The sequence below is a fragment of the Mytilus trossulus genome, chromosome 6 (genome assembly GCF_036588685.1).
Source record: "Mytilus trossulus isolate FHL-02 chromosome 6, PNRI_Mtr1.1.1.hap1, whole genome shotgun sequence".
NCBI lineage: Eukaryota > Metazoa > Mollusca > Bivalvia > Mytilida > Mytilidae > Mytilus > Mytilus trossulus.
In genome coordinates this window covers 973452-991497 of record NC_086378.1, presented here as the reverse complement: position 1 = coordinate 991497, position 18046 = coordinate 973452, and the positions used below count along the sequence as shown (strand labels likewise).

Here is an 18046-nt window from a genome sequence, read left to right as displayed (position 1 = left end):
TATGATGCATATGTATGTAGTAAAGAACTTCACAATAATAAAGTGAATACATGGTTTTCAAGTATAGACTGTATTTTAAAAAAGCTAGGCATACAAACATGTAATTTAAAAACCAGTATCTACTCTTTCACAAAATTTATCAAAGATAAGCTATATAAAAACTATCTCCATTTCTGGAAGGAAAATAGAAATAAAGTTTTACAATCAGATCAAGGTAAACTTACTACCTATTTTTCCTTTAAAACTCTATTTTGTTTTGAAAAATATTTGGATCATAAAGATTTTAGATTAAGACAATCAATCTGTAAAATTAGAATAAGCGCTCATCCATTAAGGATTGAGACTGATAGATACGCCAAACTTTATGTGAATAGGACACTCAGAAAATGTTTATACTGTACTTTAAATAAAGTTGAAGATGAGATACACTTTGTAACTGAATGTCCACTATATATTGATAACAGAAATGATTTTTTTACTGAAATATCTCTAAATTGTAATAATTTTCAATCGTTAGACAATTCTTCAAAGTTTTTATGGCTATTTACACAAGAAAATTTAAATGTGTATAAATGTTTAGGAAAGTATTTATCTAAAAATCTAGAGATAAGGAGAAGTTCAAAAATAATGAATACAAATTAGCCACAAATATACATATTTTGAGTGGTATATGATTTTAAATGGTATATTTTAAAGATCTAAAATGTATTGTCTGGTTCTGTCCTGGCCTTTTATAGCATTTTTTTAATAGTACTAAACAATGTTGTTTTCTTATATTATATGTCTCTAATTTATGTCTAATCATATGTACTTGTATGTAATGTCATGAAAGCTCTTTATAGGGCCCTTTAATTGGAAATAAAATATTCTTATTCTTATTCTTATTCTTATTCTTATTCTTATGTATCTATCAAGCAGTTGTACTATAATAATTCAGAGCTTTCCATAAAGAATTGGAAAGTTTATTCAAACATCATCCCTTCCCATGATTTGTTAAACTTTGGAATTTTCCTGATGTGAAAATAACAATACACAATCCATCTGTCATGTGTGTGGTGAGAGATGTGATAAAATAACATGACAATAAAGTTTGTACCTCCTTTGTCCAGTGTTAACAAAATATTTGTTTTTGAAAAGAAAAATAATTATTACATAACAGAAAACCTGTTGATTTCTGTGGACTCATTATTTTTCATTGAATAAATATTTTGGGGGGTATTTTGTAGTTAGAGGTTAATCAAGAATTAAATGTTAAATAAAGAGATCCTATACATGATATATCTGAAAGTCAAACACAGATCCTGTTGCAGTCCTGAAGTTTGGAACATAGTTTTCTGTTTAAAGATCATGTGAAAATCAATTCAAATTACGCTGGAATCTTGCATCTATTTTATAAGAATGCTGGACCCCCCCCTTTTATTCATTGTTATGCTGTTTGTTATACATTGATATGTACATTATAATGGCTGCCTAGTTTCTGCATACATTGTCAAATCCATTCAATTCAGGTCTTGGAACAACTCACAAAAAAACTTCTTTTGCTTCATACAATTTCTACTTGATTAATTCTCCCACACAGCTCAGTAGAAAACCATCAGCATCACACTCAGACAGATTACGTAATCAACAATCTTCTGGTTGTTATGTAACTGTTATTGAAATTAGAGGTAGAAATTGTCAAGGTCAAATCTACAGAATGTGTTTGTTCTTCTTAAACAATGCTATTAAACAAAATAGTTTGTACTTTACAATGTTTGTTCTAATCTCAGCCATAAATTGGTCCCCTAAGGGAAACAAAATGTCTAATTAAAACCATATTTACAGAGAGTTATCTCCCATTAAAGCAGACTATGGATTAAAACCACAGTATGTCCCGTTTCTTCTACTTCTACTTCTACTTTCTTTTACTTTTTAGTGTCTGCCTTCAACTCGTTGAAGTTTATGTCAAATGTATTGCATATTTTGCTTATTAAAAGTGAATTGTGTGTACATTTCTAGTTTTAACGACAATAGCAGACTAGAAAGAGTTATTTATATAAAAAAGAAGATGTGGTATGATTGCCAATGAGACAACTATCCACAAAAGACCAAAATGACACAAACCTTACAATTATAAGTCACCGTATGGCCTTCAACAATGAGCAAAGCCCTTTTCTTGACAGTTGCTTTAATTTTTCTGTTTTCTAGTGAAATCAAACTTTTAAATAACTTGTATCAAATTACCAAAATTTTGTAATGTAAAATGTATTTTTAACTTTTGACCAACCATGGGAGACCTCTTGGTAGGCAAAGTCATTGAACACTCCTGCAGTAGTTTTACTTTTGATAAGTTGTAACTATTGATTTACTTTAAACTTTCTGCAATCATTTTCACACAAAATTGATTCATCTTTAGCATGTTGTTTTTTTTATGTAGAAACAAATGAAATTAACATAAAGGAAAATGACGTCACCACTAATATCAAAACTGTAGTTCAAAATGTATAACACAAAAATTACAGAAACATACACTAGTTAATAAATAATTGTTAATTTTATCTTTCTTATTTTAAAGTGATAGGATTGAGTTGCAAAAAAGATTCTTAAATCATGGTTGAGTATAGAGTAAATAATGGAAATACTGAATATATCAAAGAGACAACAACCCAACCAAAGAGCAAAAACACTATGTATTTACTTGAAATTAAAGCCATTTAGTCACCAACTTATGATAAAAAGAAATAGTTGTTTGTAAAGAGATTTGACACAACAGAAGGCTACTGAATGTTGGTGACATATTTTTTTTCAATATTTCGTAGAAAACATTTACTTTCATTAACAGAAATTGGACAAGGCATGCCTCAAAACATAATTAATTTAGTTGTCAAATGTCCAAAGATAATAATGAGTTATCTCAGGAAATGACCAGTTAAAAGATATGATCTGAGTTGTCAGGTGATATATTGAAGTACTGTCCATATTGAACTTTTGACCAGGCTCAACATACAAGACAAAATACTGGGTGGAACAAGGGAGACAACTTCTAACGTTAGAATTACTGTAATGACACATTAACTTGACAATGATTAGTTGTTAATTAATGTAGATCTATAATCAATAACAAAACCAACAGATTTGTTGTGAATTGATATAACTTTTGTATGAAGCTAAGTTGGAATGAGAATTATCTCCCCTTGGAACATGAAGGTTGGTTGGAATGAGGATTATCTCCCCTTTGAAAATGATGCTTGGCTGGAATGAGGAAGATCCCCTTTGAATAAAAAGCTAGGTTGGAATGATGACTATCTCCCCTTGGAACATGAAGCTAAGTTGGAATGAAGATTAACTCCCTTTGAATAAGAAGCTAGGTTGGAATGAGGACTATCTCCCCTTGGAACATAAATCTGGGTTGGAATGGAGATTATCTCCCCTTTGAACATGAAGCTGGGTTGAAATGAGGATTTTCTCCTTAAGAAAGTGTGGCAGTATACTTCTAATGCATAATATCATCAACTGAAAATTGATAAGTCTATTCTCATTCATCAAACATAACTTGAAAAATAAACATTGATATTTCCATGAGTATGAATAACTTATTGGGCATGTTGGGTCCAAACATTAAATTGCAGAGTCAAATTGAACATGTTGCATTAAAGATCATTCTATAAAGGTATCAGTAAATATAAAACAGTACCTGAACTTCTACAACTTCTTTACTTTAAACCAAGTCATTGATGTATTATTTGACATTGTAACTTCTACAAATTCTTTACTTTAAACCAAGTCATTGATGTATTATTTGATATTGTAAACAGTACCTGAACTTCTACAAATTCTTTACCTTAGACCAAGTCATTGATGTATTATTTGACATTGTAAATATTAATAACAGTACCTGAACTTCTACAACTTCTTTACATTAAACCAAGTCATTGATGTATTATTTGACATTGTAAATATTAGATTAGATCATCATACTGTTCAATAAGATGACAAATACAATAGGGATGACAATCTGTTACCACAGCCGTCTCATAATCAACAACACACAGAATCAATTGATAAAACAAGTCTCGGTTATATCATAGGTTTAAATATTACAATAAAATAATTCAAATAGAATTCAAATATCATAGTTAAAAAGTTATGATTTAGTTATTTTATCAAAAAAATAATTTTAACTTTTACTATTGGTCTGTGGTTGCAAATCGGATTTATCTCCCTTTTGCTGGATTTCTGTTATTTTTTATTTTTATTTTAGTGTGAAACAAAAATAACTGGAACTTATTGATGCCTTAAAGGGAAAGGTATTGAGGATTCAGTGGTTACTGCAAAATAATTTTCAGAAACTATGCAAGATTGCTCAAAATAGCTATTGTATACACAGAGATATGTCTCGTCTGTTTGTAAATTTCTTAGTATAATTTGTAAATGTAACAAAGGTGAAGGTGTACTGTAACATTACACTCTCATCTGACTTAACAACCTTTCAGATCTCTTTCCTATTACTTCTCTATTATAGTGAGGAATCTTTATGCTATAAACTATATTAATGTAACACATGTACCCCTTGATCAGTAAATAAAATTTCTATGAACAAATTGTAGAAACCAGTTGTTCAATCACAAACAGTAAATTACTCTATCAATCTCCTAATAACTTTATTGATTGGTGTAAAAAAGAGGATTGAGATAACCCTATAACTTCTATAGTAAACATATAAACCTAACTTCCAAAGTAAACACAAATGTCCTATACTTTATCTTTCAATCATTTTCCTGTTTAAACTTATAAAGAGGGTGTCATTCAGGGGACGGGGGTTTGAAATCATACAAGCGCTATTAATATAATGATAAGCAGGACTGGGTATTCTGACAATCAAATGCCCCGCCTGATTTTGTTTCCCATTTCATATGCAAAATAATTGGACTTCGTTGTTATAATTGTCATGCTTACAAAAAACTCTGCCAATCAATGTTTTCTTAGTGTTGCCTTATTTCATTTATATTTTTTTTTTCTCTGATTACCTTCATGTTAAAAAGACAACTGTTGTTGTTGTCAGTTTATTTTTCATTCTTTTTCAGAATCTTTGCCACACATAAAAAGTAAAAGGAAAGAAGAGTTATTAAGTATTAATTCATGACACAGAGCCCAAAGCTAAGATAGACATCATTCATTGGTGGACTGAGATCTTAAAGGTCACAATGAGGCTTTCAACAGAGAGCAAAAGTCCACATTTAACTATACTAGTTGAGATGGTTCCTAGTTAGAACCAGCATAGATACATCTATGGAACCAGTTAGAGGGTTAGAATTTATTTCTTATTATAGATAATGCTACCATTTAGAAACTTTATGAAATGGCAGATATTGAAAAACAGCAGATCATAACTTAATAACTGTTTACCATCATAGCCAATAAATTTGCCTGAAATATGATTGTTAGACATAGAAACATTACAATAGACAGTGACATTAAGATATCTGTTTGATAACTTGGTGAAAGAACTAATGCATAAATACAGCAAATAATTCCGTTGGACTAGATAACTATAATAAACAATATGTCGGTTAACTTTTGTGTAAATCAATGCTTCCTCCCTTTTTAGGTTACAAATATTGAGAAAATCCTTTGCATTCATTTATCATACTTAGAGTTGTAAGATACCTTAAGACTTAATGACAGTGTAAAATTAGTTATGAATGACACATTGGATTGCCATTGTCGTAAACGTTAGTCGAAGTGATATCTTTCCTGTTTGCATCAGTGTAGAGATTATTGAACCAGCTTTTAAATGGCTTTTACTTCAACACAAAGGATAATTCAATAGATATCCTGGGTATTGAGACAGAGTTAAGTATTTAACTGGATGTATAATGCCGTCCTTTTGTTGATCACTTCAATGGCTATCTTATTATTACCGCTAATCATGAAAACAAACTATTACCATTAAAAATTCACTACAGTACATGGCTTATTTGTATGCATGAAAAGAATCGGTAAATATATAAACTTTCTATCAGATCAAACTGTTAATGATTCAGCCAATAGGACTTGGTTGATAGTCTTGTTAAAGTGTTAAAATAACGTAACATGATTAAAAGGAGGGATGTAGTGTATATACATCAATGAAACAGAAACCTGACAACACAAACAACAGAAAGACATCTAGACCAATATAATGTCTTCACCTTTAAACAAAGTCCATTCAATCAAGCCATGGATTTAACCAATGCTATTTAAGATCTACTGTTGACATCCAATTAATGGTAGGATACCAAACATGTATCAACATAATCACTTTTGATATGTAGAAAGATTTTTTTTCTCCTCTTTATTCATCCTTTGAAGTCCTAAAATTGGTCATGACAATTGATTTAAACAAGGAGACAATTTTTGACAATTAAGGATAGAGCTTTACTTAAGTTAAGGAAATTTTTATATTTTAAGGCACATCCAGTGAATGTTCAGTTAGCAAAACCATTTTCTTTGATCTTAATTCTTTTAAATAGTCCCCCTCCTTTCAGTATATTAAAGGATTGGTCTTTTTAAAAACTAGTTTATGTTTGTTTTGTTTCTTTCATTAGAAACAGACATTATACCATATATATACCATATTAATGTAAAAGCCAGCAGCTAATTTGTTTTTAGAAGTACCATAGATTAGGAATATTTATATGGAATATCGATATATATATTTAACCCTTGAACAAACATGTCATCTGTTGTTACAAAGTTAGGTTTTATGATCAATCTACTGGATCCCTCCTCTGGCTGTGTTCCTGTCGAGTTAATCAATCAAACTGCTCGCTACAGTAATATCAAACTCATAGCCAGGAAATAGGTTTAAATTATCCATTGTTATAGGAAAAAAGTTTGTTAATAAATAATTTAATAAACTTAAGTGCAGTCAAGTGAAGCATGCAACTTCTGAAACTGTCAAATCTATATTTTATTCAACACAAGTATTGAATAAAAAACAGATTATGATTCATTATCTTAATCAATCCTGCAGTTTTCATTGCATTTAATTGCAGAAAAAGCATTAAAGTTTTATGGGATTTTCTCTCCTCATGCTATCATGACATATAAATCTCAAAGAGAACTCCTAGGCATAGATAAAATGTAATTTGAAAATGGTTTGTTTTTGTTCAAAATATCTTTCAACATTTTTGGCATAAAAAGATTTTTTTTTCTTAAAGAAAAGATATCTTTATATTTTTCATCTAGTAGGAAAGAGAAGAAAATAGCTAACTTTTATAAAAATACAAAAATTCAAAAATACAATTTACTATAAAATATATTTTTGACCAATATATCTTTATTTTTTATATTTTGAGTTCGGGGATGACACTCTATCCAGTATAGAAGGTTAACATTCACAGTATAGTTCAAACAGCGATCAAAGGATGAAAAAGAATAGAACCAATATTATGACAGAAAAAAAAGTCTTTTTACAAACTGATGGTTGCCATTATCTTGCAGCTAGTAAATCATCAGTATTATATCTTGTCAATATCTGATGAACAATTATGAATAATAAACTTCAATCAGTCAGTAACACATCACTGTAAGGTCGTAGTAGGATACTAAATCTTCTTCATACATGATATAAAAAAAACACTTTTGGAAAATGAAAGATGAAAGGAGTGTATTACAATTTAAAAAAAATATTTTTTAAGTATGAAATTTTCAAATATTTAATAAAAATAAATAATAAGTTATCTCCCATTATAAAATTTTTATAACAAAAACATTGACCAAATAAAATTGTTTGTATTTGTGACAAGAAAGAAGAAATAAAAACATATATATTTTTTTATCATTTCAAAGAACTGGTAAGTTGAGGTTTGTTATAAAGACCCATATTTTATATATGAGGTTTTAGCTCTTGTAGTTTCTCCTTTGACTTAGCTTTCATTGTGACACTTTATTTTACGTTGGCTACTTTCGGTGACCCTGATTGACTTTTTATATGACAGTTAACCAAATGTTTTTTTAAAATTTACATGATATTCTACCAATGTCAACCACTTATGATGAGAAAATTGAGCTTATCAACCATGGTCACAAAGGTGGAAAACCCATGGTGACCATAGCTGACCATAATGTTATGCACATCCAACCAGGGTCAGATGTATGACTGTGGTCACAAAGGTGGGAAACCAATGGTGACCATAGCTGACCATGGTGAAAAGCACATCCAACCAAGGTCAGATGTATTACCATGGTCAACCATAGTCACAAAGGTGGAAAATCAATGGTGACCATAGTTGACCCTAATGCACTTCCAACAATGGTGAGCGATGATAACCATGTTTAACCATGTTTGCAATGTGACAAAAATAAGTAGTTTAAGTTTTTAAAGTATCAGTTATCTCTAGAAACAATAATTTATTATTTCATATTGAAATATTTTCTAAAAACAAGAATATGTATTTAAAATAGACCAATCCCTGCTACTATTGTCCCATTTCCATGTTCAGTGAACCACAAAATCTGGGTCACATCCTAATTTGGCCTATATTTGTTTTAATTTAACATCAAAATGAACATTTTGAAACATCTCCTTATTTCAATGATCTGTCCATATCTTCAAAGTTTACCCTATGTTATTAACCATGAACTAAAATTTTAACCTGATACAAAATGATAACAGACACAAATTAAAAAAAGATACATCCACAGAAAAACAAAAACATTCATCAGATGGAATAAAAAATAATTTGAATTCATATCACAATCATATTCTATTTTCTCCATCCAGTTTAAAAATCTTCAAAAAGTCCTGATGTTAAACCTTATTTTTTTTATAAAATAATAAACCATTTAAAATGCAAGTCAGTTACAAGAAAAACAAAATAATAACACAAATTCTTACCGTTATTAATTTTCCAGGTATAATCCAGGGTAGATAACTCTGACCACACCTGTGTGTATCACCATCAGCATCTATAAATAATACAGTCATGGTTTTTATGAATCAATCGGCATGTCTCATCAATTTAATTAACATCTACCTGTCTTTTCCAGGTTAATTAAGACATGCCTTTGCCAGGTTAGTTTTGAATATCTACCTGTTTTTATCTGCTTAATTTTGATGATCTACCTGTTTTTATCAGGTTAATTAAAATCATGTTAAATGATTATATTAACACTTTTATCTATCCATCTAAAGAGAGAAATCAAATTAATTTGGATATTATGACTAAATCCTTGTGTTATTATATTAGAGATATTTTATCACTTTTGTTTGATTTTACAGGTAATAAGCAGGTGAGAATCTTTTGATGTCCACCTGGTTTCTTGTGATGATAGATTATTTGTAACATAACAAAGGAATTATAACAGATTAGTTCCCCTTAAAATTAGCAGGCTTTTCTAACATTCCATGGGAGTGTGTTAGCATCAAGTAGGATTTCAAGCTAAATTGAGCAAATGGCTTAATGTAATACTACAGAATTAAACTGTGGGGATATGGTGGGCCCTGATTGTTCACATCATTATCCTTTAGTGTTAGGTGGTTAGTTGTCTCCTGGTTTCATATTAATTTCAGATTCTAAATTAACAAAAAATTGGAAATTATCAAAACACAATATAGAATATGTAATAACCATTATTATGAAGACATTTCAGCCTTTAAAAGCTGACTTATAATGAGGTATGGGTTTTGCTCATTGTTGAAGGCTGTACAGTATTCTCTAGTTGTTACTTTCTGTATCATTTGGTCTTTTGTAGAGAGTTGTCTCATCGGTAATTATACCACATCTTGTTCTTATATTTAAATAGGGACTGACAAGTTTTACCATGGTTAAGAAGTATATCTGAAGATTGTCTTTTTATATTTCTCAATTTCAATGAGTTTTACCAAATTTTGTCTGGTAACTAGCTTCATATTTGATAAACAAGATATCTAAAAAAAAATTACATATTTTCATTGTAAAATTTCGTCTCATATAATATATTTACCTCGACCAAAATTGAACAGGAAAAAAAAAAGTAAATTGAAAACAAATCAGACTTCCTGATGCTCCAAGGATAATAATTAAAAGTAATGTCTAAATGTACAAGGATACTCATAGTCAATATAAAGGAGATTTAGGCTAAAACAGCAACACAGTTTAGAGACATCCAGCCATTGTACAAGGCTAGTCAAAACCAGAAACATATGATGTAACAACCAATAAATTGTGAAAAGTAGTAACTAGAGGCTCTAAAGAGCCTGTGTCGCTCACCTTGGTACATTTGTATATGTGAATATTCAACAAAGGACACAGATGGATTCGTGACAAAATTGTGTTTTGGTGATGGTGATATGTTTGTAGATCTAACTTTACTGAACATTCTTGCTGCGTACATATATCCCCATCTATAATGATTGGCCCAGTAGTTTCAGTTAAAAGTGTTAGTAAAAATTTACAAATTTTATGAAAATTGTTAAAAATTGACTATCGATTCGTCTGAAATTTTCAGGGCAGATAGATCTTGACCTGATAAACAATTTAACCCAGACCTGATAAACAATTTAACCCATGCCAGTTTTGCTCTTAATGCTTTTGTTTTTGAGTTATAAGCCAAAAACTGCATTTTATCCCATGTTCTATTTTTAGCCATGGCAGCCATCTTGGTAGGTTGACCAGGTCAACGGACACAATTTTTAAACTAGATACCCCAATGATGATTGTGGCCAAGTTTGGTTTAATATGGGGCAGTTGTTTCAGAGGAGAAGATTTTTGTAAAAGATAACTTAGATTTACGAAAAATGGTTAAAATTTGACTATAAAGGGCAATAACTCCTAAAGGGGTCATTTGACCATTTCGGTAATGTTGACTTATTTGTAAATCTGATTTTGCTGAACATTATTGCTGTTTACAGTTTATCTCTATCTATAATATTTTTCAAGATAATAACCAAAAACAGCAAAATTTCCTTAAAATTACCAATTTAGGGGTAGCAACCCAACAACAGGTTGTTCGATTCATCTGAAATTTTCAGGGCAGATAGATCTTGACCTGATAAACAATTTTACCCCATGTCAGAATTGCTCTAAATGCTTTGGTTTTTGAGTTATAAGCCAAAAACTGCATTTTACCCCTATGTTCTATTTTTAGCCATGGCGGCCATCTTGGTTGGTTGACCGGGTCACCGGACACAATTTTTAAACTAGATACCCCAATGATGATTGTGGCCAAGTTTGGTTTAATTTGGCCTAGTAGTTTCAGAGGAGAAGATTTTTGTAAAAGTTAACGCCGGACGCCGGACGGCGACGACGGACGACGACAGACGCCGGACGCAAAGTGATGAGAAAAGCTCACTTGGCCCTTTGGGCCAGGTGAGCTAAAAATGGAGCTGACATATCCATCTTTCCAAGGATGACCTTTAGGGAATCACATGTTATGCTATATACAAGATGTTCATCTGCTGCTAATTGATATAATTGTTTTGTGTAAAAATATGTTGATTTGAAAGCTAAATGTCCAACTGCTCTTCTGTGAAATATTTATTTTCTTACCTTTTAATGTAAGATGACTGAGTTTTTAATGGAATGGTAACCAGATTATTCCAGAGATCTGTTTCCTCTGGAGTCAATATTTACATGACAATTAACACCTTGTCTTACAATGTCACAACTTTGTCCACAGTAAAGATCTAGATAGTTTACACCTTGTGTTACAATGTCACAACTTTGTACACATCCATGGAGTAAAGATCTGTAAAGTTTACACCTATCTGAAAAATAAGACAGATAATGAAATAAAATGAATGGCAAGAAATCAGAATATTAATAATTTAAAACTATTGTGATCATCTAACAGTGATATCTACAAGATCATTCAAAACTATTGTTATCAACAAATAACTTCATCAGTGATACCTCAAATCTTATAATGATATTTTAAAAATCTTTATAAAAACTTATTATTCTTCACAAGATATTCAATCTCCTTATTGAAGGATTTGATGATTTTCTATCAGTATCCGTCCGTAGCTTGTAATTAGGTTAATTCAGTGGACCACACATACAAATATACCCCTGTGACAAGATCTTCAAAAGGTAATATCATTGTGACTTCAAAATAAACATTATAATAATTGTTAGCAGGATATTTTTGAAGTATATAAACTATAAACCTATCAAGTTCTAAAACTGAAATATTCTCATGGTCAAATATTCTATTTTGTGATGATTTCATGATGTACAAGTGAATTTAGGAGTACTAGCTGTCATGTCTATACTATCTTTTACAATGCATGTTGGTTTCTATAAACGAATAGTTGTTTATTTATTTAAGGAAGAAAAAGATTTATTAAACAAACACAAAGATTTTTAAGGACATATATCTGAATCCTTTACAATGCATGTTGCATACAAACATATTTGTTTATAGATTTAAGGAAGAAAAAGATTTTCATGACATATATCCGAATCCTTTACAATGACAACATCAAGTTTTTATTCAGGATGTTTTTATTTTTACACTTGGTACTATAAATAAAATCAATGTTTAAGTATCTTTTCACCTTGATCTTTTTACCTGAGCAGGAAACTTATAAAAAAGAAGATTAATCATAAATTAAGAGATTCCCGCCACAGACCACCTGTCCTTAGCTGTACATGTGGCAGATGTTTGCATTTTACAAATCACTGACAACTTTCAATGGACCTTAAAAAATGATGATAAATAGGTATGAAAACTGATATACCACAAATACAGGTGAATGGGTTAATGATTCAAAATATTAATTATAATCCCAGTCTGTTCCTTTTAAGTGTAAAAATAGTATTTAATAATTTGCTTGGTTTATAGTCTAAGCATTATTTCCTATTTAAATTTGACATTCAGTCCTGTCCTTGTGAAATCATGATAATTCAAATAATATTTTTGTTTTAAATTGCCAATAAAAAGGTAAGAAAAAGACGGAAACATAATTTACAGCTGTTTCAGAAGTAATTAACATTGCAGGGTTAAATTTAAAAATAGAATATCAAAGCTTAACTGAAATTTAATAAAATGCTATTTTAAGCATACACAGATGACATTAGGTATCAGCTGTTCCCCCTTCCAAATTTAGCCTTATGATAAACAAGAACTTTTGTCAATGCATATATTCACTAATAAGCTTATATTAAGAGGACTGAAATGAAAAATTTGTACCAGATAAAAAATGAATGTATATAAAAGCTATGTGAACACGCTCACATACCCCTACCCCAAATCATTACTAGGAAAACAAAAGACTCTTAACGCCTAACTTATAAGTCAACAAGAACAAGACTGATGGACAGACAAACTCAGATGGACAGACTAACTCTGATGGACAGACTAACTCTGATGGACAGACTAACTCTGATGGACAGACAAACTCAGATGGACAGATGGATGGAAACATTATATCCTACCTTGTTGGTTGGAAAGTTGTGTGGCAGGTATAATTATAATATGCTCAATCTCCTAATGGGCATCAGAAAGATCATAAATGCTAAGAAAAAAGTACAATTTTATCTTCAATTTCAATTTAAATAATGCCAATAAGACCAAACAAAGAAAACCATTCTCAAATAGCAAAGTAATAAAATGAATATTACTAATATGCTATCGATCATAAACTCTGAAGTGCCAAATTGTTTCATTTTGAGTCTATATTTTTCTCCGTTAACACCTGACAATGTCATTAAAGACATGAAAGTACTGTCCATTGTGTTGGTCATTAAGGTATTGGCTATTGTCTGAAGTGGAGAGCTTGCTGAAGTGACCTCCCCAGGCTATCGGTCATTTTATCAAGTAGGCTTAAAGTCGTTGTCGTGTGGCACGTGGCTGACCATGGTCATCCCATTACTGATAACCAGTCAGAAGAATATTGGTCACTCTATTGACAAACGGTCATCAGTTCTACATCGCTGAGTAGACAGATTGGAAAAAATAATGAAATCAATGTAACATCAGATTAAAATCTAAATGAATCGGCATTCCTATTCATCAGTGTTAAGAATTAATTAATATTTCAATCATCTATCAAATTAATTTCTATATCATTTTGATGAATGCATGTCTGTTCAGAAAAATAGTATTTTTGCTTTTTTTCTAATGCACATCGTATAATGAGATTGTTAACAAAACATTTAATTTCTACATTGTTCTCACAAAAGAAATACCTTTTTTCACTTAAGACTATAATTGACTTGATCTCATGACTCAGACCTGCGTATGCAAATGTATAACTAGCTTTCACATGTAAAAATGAGATGTTAACTTTCTATAAAATTGGTTTTCAGGATTGTTTAGATTTTAATTGAAGCCATGGGTATTTACATTTTATAATCTGAAATCAATGCTGTACTCTTATACTGACAAATTGGAAAATGATTCTTCTACTTTCAGGTGTTAGGATTTTCTGCTATTTTATTTCCAGGCGCGGATCCAGAGGGGGGGGGGGTTGGGGGGGGGGGGGGGGTTCCAGGGGTCGGAACCCCCCCTTTTTTTTTGGACGATCAATGCATTTGAATGGGGACATGTAATTGGACCTCCCCCTTTGTCCTTGGTTAGGAATCCCCCCTTTCTAAAATGGCTGGACCCACCCCTGATTTCTTACACATTGGCTATGAAAGTTGCCATGTAAATACTTAAATAAGAGAAAAAAGAATACAAAGAAATCAATAAGCTGAAGAATGAAAGACAACACCAAGATGACAGAAGACAGTAGAACTAAACATAAACAAGCCCTGGGTTGAGTTCAATATCATGGCAGCTAAGTAGCTGCTATCAATATCTATGAAGCAGCTAGTCTATAGCTACACGTTCAATAGTCACAATCTACATAGCACTACGTAGCTGCTACGATATTATACGCAACCCTGGACAAACATCAAACATCAGAGTTGACAGAAGGAAGTTGGAAAGGTTACAGCATCTGAGATCCTGTTCTACTGTAGTAACCTATCATGTTGCTCAGGTGAATGATAGTCACCTCACATTTTGGAACTTTCGGGTAAGGAGGAATGGAAAGTTACCTTCTACAAGAGAAACAGTGACATCTTACAAAATCAACCATAGTACTCATAATTACATCCAAAATATTGTACACATATATCTTCAGTTGCTATTTTGTAATAATAATTAATTATAATAACTCATGAAACAAGATTCTGCAATATGATGATTGTTAAGTCACATTCAACAAGAACAAAATCTTGCTTATAACCAAGAAACCTGGTACAGAAAACAATCAATAAAGAACGACACACTACCTGCTGAATTACGTCGGCTTTTTCTCTTGGTAAATCCACTGTGCAAAATGTTACCTCAATCTTCTTAATCAATAAATTCCAGGAAAAGTTTTCTTATTGTCAAACTTTGACAACAATGTCCATACAGAAGCACTATTTCAAAAGTTTTCCACAAACTTTAGGTCAACTTTTTTCTGAATTTCCTCCACAAGTTTCAAGTTTTTATTTATCAGCTGAGTCACAACTTTTACAAACTTAATCAACAGTAGTTTGACAAATCCTCAATAAATCACTCACAAATTATACTTCATTTATCCACTGGTACTCAATTTAACTGTAATTCATATATACAGTATTACACACTTTGTAGAACTACAATCAAGCGGTTATTTAACTCTTTTTTTAAAAGAAATCCAGTTAACCTCTTTGATTTGTTGTTGAAAATTGCTGACACAACAAACTAAGACAAACTGACTGTGAAGTGACAACAAGTGTTTTGCACTTTTGATATAATGTCTTGCTGCACTATTTGTTAAATCCTCTACTTAACCTAGAGAAATGTCTTCTAACTAAACCTTATTTCTGTATTATTTAAATGCAAAATATGATAATTTTGTGACAGATTTATGAATCATATGTAGAAATATTGTTAGGGTTTACCAACTGTTACCAAGGAAATTAATCAAGAGTAAACGTAAATAAAATGAAAATAAAATAAATCCTTACAAAAAGGTAACGTCTAAATTGAGTTTAATCTGGGAGCAGATGTTGTCGAGGACGACTGTTTACTTTTACAATTCTTCTACATAAGACGTGTAATTGTTAAGGACTTCATCTAAAACAAGACGAACCAAGGATTACATTGCAGAGCTGATCAATCATTACCGATTACAATGTTGTTATTTGTTTGTAATTTGCTGGGATGTCTTATGATTGGTTAATCATTGAAAATCGTACAATCTATCAATAAACAGTTTTATCAATTCACAAATGAATGGTGGTTCCTCATTAAACGGAAATTCACAAATCAAGAGCTTTAATAACACAATATGATGGCAAATACAAAATCGTGCCTATTATGTTCACTTCATTTCAAACTGTTTATTATCCTGGGTCATATTATGGTCTGGTAAACATGCTTAGTCAAAACCCTTTGTAGTCACACTGCCATACACTGATGTATCTGACTTCAACAATATAAGTCAGATCCCAAACAAATATTACTACATAGATGGGCTAGCTATTTATATCCATTACAAAAATCAAGTGTTTATAAAGATAGTTTTTTAAGAATAACAATATTCTTTACAAGCGACTTGGATGAAGAGTTGTCTCACTGGCACTCATACCACATCTTCTTATATATACATATTGTCTATCTAATACAAACAAATTATATTTTTATGATTTTTATATAGATTTACAGTTGGTTTCCCTGTTTGAAAGGTTTTTCACTAGTAATGTTTGAGGCCCTTTATAGCTTGCTGTTTCTTGTGAGCCAAAGCTCTGTGCTGAAGGCAGTATCTAATGACCTTTAATGGTTTACTTTTATAAATTATTACTTGGATGGAAAGTTGTTTCATAGGAACTCATACCACATCTTCTAATATCAAATTGTGTATAAGTTTCATAAAATTTGATTGAGGCACACTTAAGTTAGAGATTGGAAACAAAAAAATCAGCAATTTTGCCATTTGTAAAGGGACATAACTCTAGAACAGTACAAGTGACATCCCCAAAATTCAATCTTTATCTGTATTTTGTGAATACAAGCATTGTGTATAAATTTCATAAAATTTGGTTGAGGCTTACTTAAGTTAGAGAACGGAAACCAACTGTTGGACACAAGTACTGAAGTACAAACAAACAAGGGTAAAACTTGATTCCCCCTCCCCTACGGCAAAAGCATAAAATAACTGATAGATAATTGGTCTCATCATCAAAAATTCCCCTTTGGAATGAAAAGTAAAAAGCTGTCAAAATGACAGAAAATTAGTTTCTTATTTCATATCTTTGTGTCAACCTGCATGGCAAAAGTGAAATTTGTCAACATAAAAATTAACCTCCATCCTGCGATTGGCAGACAGAGTGTGAGACAAATGGATACAACGATGACTTTATATACTTTTATTACGTAATTGGTTAATGTTTTGTAACATAGACTGAGCTTCTTCTTGAATGGAATATATTGACATGATGGTCTACCATTAGTATCAATACAAATTATTGAAATTTTAATCAGAATTTTACCCAAAAATAAAACTCTGACAACATCCAATCTATCAATCTTCTCTCTTACTTAGTTGTTTCAAAAACCAACCAATCAAATCATTTCTGTTTTTTTTTTAATAAAGTTTAATATATCTGCAGGCTGAGAAGTGACAATTCAATACAAACTGGTTAAGATTGTTACTGCCTTCATTGATAATAAAAAGCAATTCACTTAATATCTCCTTACTCTCCATCTAATATTGCCATGTTTAGATCAATACAATTCTTTAATAACTCGGTTACCATGTTTGTTCACAGACCAGCACCGATGGAATGAAACCGGGAACAATCTGACGGGGAAAAAGGAATTATATCCTGTAAATAAAGTGCAATTTCACAAATCTGATAAGTAAAAAAATAGATCTGAATTTCTGTAACTGTCTAATCACCTCAAACAGTGATCAACATCATTTTGAAAAGGCAATTAAATAGTTGATCGATAGTAATTACAAATTACCTGACAAGGAATATTTGTATTATCAATATTTCAAGAAATTAGAACTGCCGAAGTTCCAGTTGATGACGGAAACCTTGTTTATTGTAGCCATTAGTGATTGAGATATCTTGAC

The 18046-nt window shown here is 31.0% G+C and overlaps 1 protein-coding gene across 3 annotated transcripts in view; it reads right to left on the bottom strand.

The window, feature by feature from the left end:
• LOC134720549 (irregular chiasm C-roughest protein-like) overlaps positions 1-11699 on the bottom strand; it is a 51405-nt gene extending 39706 nt beyond the window's left edge. The window contains exons 1-2 of one of the 3 annotated variants that reach the window (XM_063582865.1): positions 11493-11699; positions 8861-8931 (exon numbers count right to left, since the gene is read on the bottom strand). The gene's annotated coding sequence lies outside the window, so the exon portion shown is untranslated. Of the gene's footprint in view, positions 1-8860; positions 9193-11492 lie in introns of those variants that run through there. The other 2 variants (XM_063582867.1, XM_063582863.1) reach the window with 2 other exon arrangements.
• Positions 11700-18046: the final 6347 nt, after the last annotated feature.